The 5051-nt window shown below is 41.7% G+C and overlaps 1 long non-coding RNA gene across 1 annotated transcript; it reads right to left on the bottom strand.

Annotated features, from left to right (window-relative positions):
- Positions 1–677: 677 nt before the first annotated feature.
- Positions 678–4866, bottom strand: LOC122173465 (uncharacterized). Its single transcript, XR_006173923.2, has 2 exons — positions 4729–4866; positions 678–3973 (listed from the first exon to the last, which is right to left on the bottom strand). It is a non-coding gene; the product is annotated as an uncharacterized LOC122173465 (long non-coding RNA).
- Between the last annotated feature and the right edge of the window lie 185 nt (positions 4867–5051).

Raw genomic sequence — 5051 nt, 5'->3', positions numbered from 1 at the left:
TGATTTTTGCCCCCTGATCTCTAAGTGGCCCTCTCAAGGACTGAACTCACTACCCTGGGTTTAGTAGGCTAATGCTCAAAGCACTGAGCTATCCCTCCCCCAATGGAAATAGAGATGGAGATGTGACAATGTCATCAACTGTTGCCCTTAAGCAATTATCAGATATTTTTGAAGTCATAGATTCATTATAAGGCATATGCATGTACAAGATATCTGAATGCAGAATGGGTTGTCCTGCCTTTGGTAAGGGAGGTGGGGGGAATTTCAATATCTGACTATAAATAGATGTTGAAAAAAAATTTAAACTAGAAGTCATTGCTCAATGAACATATATGGACTGTTGTTGTTTGTAGAATAGACTGGATAACCTACTTGAGAAATAAAGATAAATTTTAGGCTTTTTTGGTACTATTTATATTTCATACTCTTTTGTCATGTAACTGACAAATATGTTGTTACAGTGCCTGCATATGTAGCAAAAGAGATTTTCTGGGAAATGTGAAGAAAACTAGTGATCCTAATCCTGGTCCTAGTGAAGGTAAATTTAACACTTCAAATAATCCCAGTGTTGGGGGATCAGGACCATCATGTATATGCTGAAAATTCCATTGTGTTCTGTGTCTTTATTACATGAGAAAAAGAATTGCTTACCTTCCAAAGAAAAGTTTGCAGCAAATTGACATAGATTAAGTCTGCCTGTTTTATTCATTCCTTCAGGATATGTGTTACTCCTCTTATATGCCAATATCTGTGCAATTTTTCCCTCAAAAGATTTAACTGAGTATTGTTCACAGAAGAAAACATTACACACTTAACTTCCACAAAATTGCAAACATCAAATATCTATGCATATAATAAGCAGCATTTATATTGTAGGTATGACATGAAAATTGCAGACATATAAGCAGGGAAAGCCAAACTCAACAAACTCCCCAATGCAGCATCATTCATAGGCCAATCACAAGGGCTACATAAATACATGTGAGCTATGTGCATAAGTTCAAAGTATTTTTGTTACAAAGTGTGCCAGCATTTGATCCATGGAAATCACATTTCATTTGAAATAATGAGAACACCCGTAACATTTTAACAAAATGAAATCATAGTAACTCAGGATAGGAAATATAACAGCACAAGAATGTGAATTTAAAAAAAGCACAAGCAGGGGTGTTTGCAGACACTGTTTAATACATTCAGAAAACAACAGAACATATACATGGAAACCCTCTTCTTACCCGCCTTATCTGCCATACTGATTTTTATTACAGGGAGTTCTTTTCCTAATAAAGGTTTTTTTTTTTTTTTTTTTTTTTGAAAAATCAGTTTTCTGAAATGCTGAAGAATCTGAAATAAATAAACCCATATAACATACACATTTATGTATCGTGATGATAACAGGCATGAAAAACATTTAAAAAGTAAAAGCATGCATTTGTACAAAACATCTGTTAATCCTATGACAATACTAAATATGGGGGTTCCAGGTACTACTTTGAGGATCAGAGTGTCACAGCCTTCTGTTCATGATGTTTATTACTCAAGAAATCATAAGTGACACTTTAGTTATATGACAAGATGCTTAGGCAACATCCTCACAGTACCTATTAGATAACACTTGATACCAAACATTTTTGGAGTACAGAGGACCAAGCCCACATCTTTTCAGGACTATTTAAAAACCATTTTACACGTTGAATTTCATGGCTATTGCATGAAAAACTCTTAATGAAAGTCTGAGCATTTCAAAAGAAATCTGTATTAGTCCCTTTCCACTGTATAGTAGGTCATACAGTCTATTAGTAAAGAAACATTGAATGTACACAAAACATTGGGAGTAGTGCAAAGCATTATAAATAGTATTTGAAATACTTATGAATTCCTTTTGAAAGCAAGCTCATAGGTAGAAAAGCTACCATTGTGCTTTATACAGACTTCCACTTTTGTCACTGTTACATATATCGAGCAACAAGGGTATCACCACAAAAAATTTACACTCAAAACCGTGGTGCTCACATGTCATTATTGCTCTCCGATTTAATTTTTGAGACATTTTCTTGAGCCTTTTCCCTCACTGTTAAAAGTTGTGTTGTCTTGTCTTCATTGTGTTGTCACTTCACAACAGATCAATCACCCTTCTTACAGCAAGGTGATAAAAAAATCAAAGTTTTTTTTTAGCAGTGAGGAAAAGGCCTATGTCTGCATGATGTAGGCATAGCACATACTGTACACACCTGGATTCTTCAGTGCAGTGGCTGAAAATGTCAGAGCCTTCTCCTTCTCAGTATCCTGAGCTGAACCATTTGTCTTCCCAGCGTTCAGGTTGCTTCCAGCATAGGTGGGTGAAGATTTTGAGGCGAATGCATGTTGCTTTTATTTTATAGCTTGAGTCCACGTGCCTGGAAAATCCTTGCCCAGACAGGTGATGATGGGCTTTGCAGAGTGAAAGTGTTCAGAAATACCCCTGGTATGGTTTGTCATTGAATTGGAAATCCACTGATTACAACTTCCATTACAACTCGTTGACAACTCCCAACAAGTAATGGCTGTTGATGATCACTCAGTGCCCACCTGGCTGTACATTCCCTCTTCTGTTGTTACTGGAGAGCAACTCCCAAACTTACAACATATTTCAGTAACAACCATAGAGGAAAATTTCATAACTTGATAGGCATTAATAATATGACAGAACAATGGGTTTCAGCAGATCCTGACCTTTCATGATATGTGATATGACATTCTTTGTATGAAATATATCATAATTATATGACGGGGTGAATGGAATGGGGAGGGTACTGCTTTAAGGTCCAGAGTGCCATAATACAGTTGAGATACTTCTGAGTAAGAGGTAGCAATCTCTCGAAAGTTTCCATGGTGAAATCTGTATTTGCTTCTCCACTGTCAGTGCAACTGTCATTTTGGCAAGTTTGGCACACAGAGCAAGGATTGTGGCCTTGTGCAGCCAATGCTCATCATCCCAAACCTGTGAATGCCACCAAGAAGTTTGAATTGGTTGTTGCTATGTCCCACAGCAATCTGTTCTGCATAGAATCATGATGTCCCCCACTTCTATGCTTGGGACTCTGCATGCGCACAAGTGAGTAGGCATGTGCACAAGTGACATAGTAACTGTAGCGAGCCTATGCTGACATAACTTGAGTTAACATACGCTTGTAGTGTAGATATGGCCTTAGGCATATGAAATGTTTGGGAGAGATAACAGGAAAAGTATGAGGGTGGACTAAGATTCATTCAGGTGTTTAGCCTCCAGCTTTGGTGGAACTGGCCTTACTACACTCTAAAGGCTCAGGAACAAAGAGGCACACAAGAACAAAATATCATGTATTTATTAAAATTTCTTGACTTCAGGGTGTATAACTCATGATTTTAGAATTCCTGTGGCTGTCAAGGTATCTCGGGGTTGTAGATGTGTGTTCATTATGTTCTGAAGGTCAAAACTATAAACGGTTTCAACAAAGAATTTGATCAGTCCCTCATGATAGGTGCATCAGCTATTAGCCAAGATAATCAGGGATGCAGCCCCATGCTCTGGATGTCCCTAAACTGTCCTCTGACTGCCAGATGCTGGGAGTGGACAATGGGATGGTTCACTCAGTGATTGCCTGTTCTGTTCATTCCCTTAGAAGCACCTGGCACTGGCTGCTGTCAGAAGACAGGATACTGGACTAGACGGACTACATACACTACAGCAGTTCTAATGTTCAGCAAAAAATACAATAGATTTTTGCCTTTGAGAAAGATGTTTAGGAGATAGTATACTGTCTTTACTGAATATTTGAGAATCAAGCTGTACACAATGACATGCAGAAAAACATTAAGGGCTGGATTGAGAGGCAAAATAGCAGTTGGAAAATGCAATCACCATTGGGGAATTGAATGAAAACAAAGTTTTGAGACCAGGCCAGACATTCAGTCAGACTGGAAGTCAGATGATCCAACAGAATAAACTTCTGCTCTAAAAATAATAAGAAAAAGTTGGAATTAAAAATTCAGGGAATTCAGGGAATCCCAGCAGCAGTTGAGACAAACTGGTGAACTGCTATGAGACTCTATGCAGTCAGATACACTGGGGATTCTTTGTTTTGTTTTGTTTTTCTGAGGGGGTGTATATGTAAAATATTTCACTGAATCAAGTCTCATGCAGCACCTCAGTAGGTTACATCCAAAGAGGAGCTGCAGTGACTAGGCATTCGGATGCCTGCACCTTTACAAACCCAGCCTGGGAAGCCCATGAGGAGAGGTACTGTCCTGTGGGAGGGGAAATAAAAAAGCCCCTCTGCCCCCCCACCCCATTTTTGCAAACACTGGTGTCTCAGTCCACCGGGGTAACTGTTACCCCCTCTGCCCCTGCTTGTGCCAGGTTTGGCCCTCTGTCACCCGCTGGCAGCGCCTAACCTCTGGGCTTAACCCTGGTTCCTTCCCCCCCCCATCCCTGATTTTGCCTTTCAGTCCCTTCCTAACCCTGCCTGCAGCTGCTTGATGCCCCTGACCAGTCAATTTCCACCCCCTGCTCCGATTTGCCCCCTTTGCCCCTTTTTAAACCCTGTCAAAAGCAGCCAGCAGCATCTTACAAGTAATAAGGGCAGGGTGAAGGGCAGTGGCTTCAGCAGATGTTATTGAGCATGCTCCGTGCACCCTAACTAGCACATTCCTACAGGGAGCAGTTTCCTACACTACACCCAGCCCTTTCCCCCGGGTCTCTCCCCTCACCTGCAGGCTCCGGCTCAGGGGCTGGTGTCGGCAGAGCCCGGGGCTGCCCCAGGGGCTGGGTCCAGCAGAGGGTCCCCCCTGGGTTGGGCACAGTTCCCAGCTCACGATGGAGGCAGCAGCAGGGTCTGACCCAGGAGGAAGATCATGCAGAGACCGAGCTAGAGCAGCCTCACGTCTCTGAGCGAGAACCGGACCCTTCTGCACCCATCAGCTACCGCCCCCCACTCCCGAGGGCCCAGAACCACGACTCGGCCAGGATCCAGTTCTCTCTGCTGCCCCTTAACCAGAGAAACCTGCAAAACGAACCATGTGTGGAGCCTGTG

This window comes from Chrysemys picta, chromosome 12, assembly GCF_011386835.1.
Source record: "Chrysemys picta bellii isolate R12L10 chromosome 12, ASM1138683v2, whole genome shotgun sequence".
Classification (NCBI taxonomy): domain Eukaryota; kingdom Metazoa; phylum Chordata; order Testudines; family Emydidae; genus Chrysemys; species Chrysemys picta.
The sequence above is the reverse complement of the archived record's forward strand: the minus strand, read 5'-3'. Positions and strand labels throughout refer to the sequence as shown.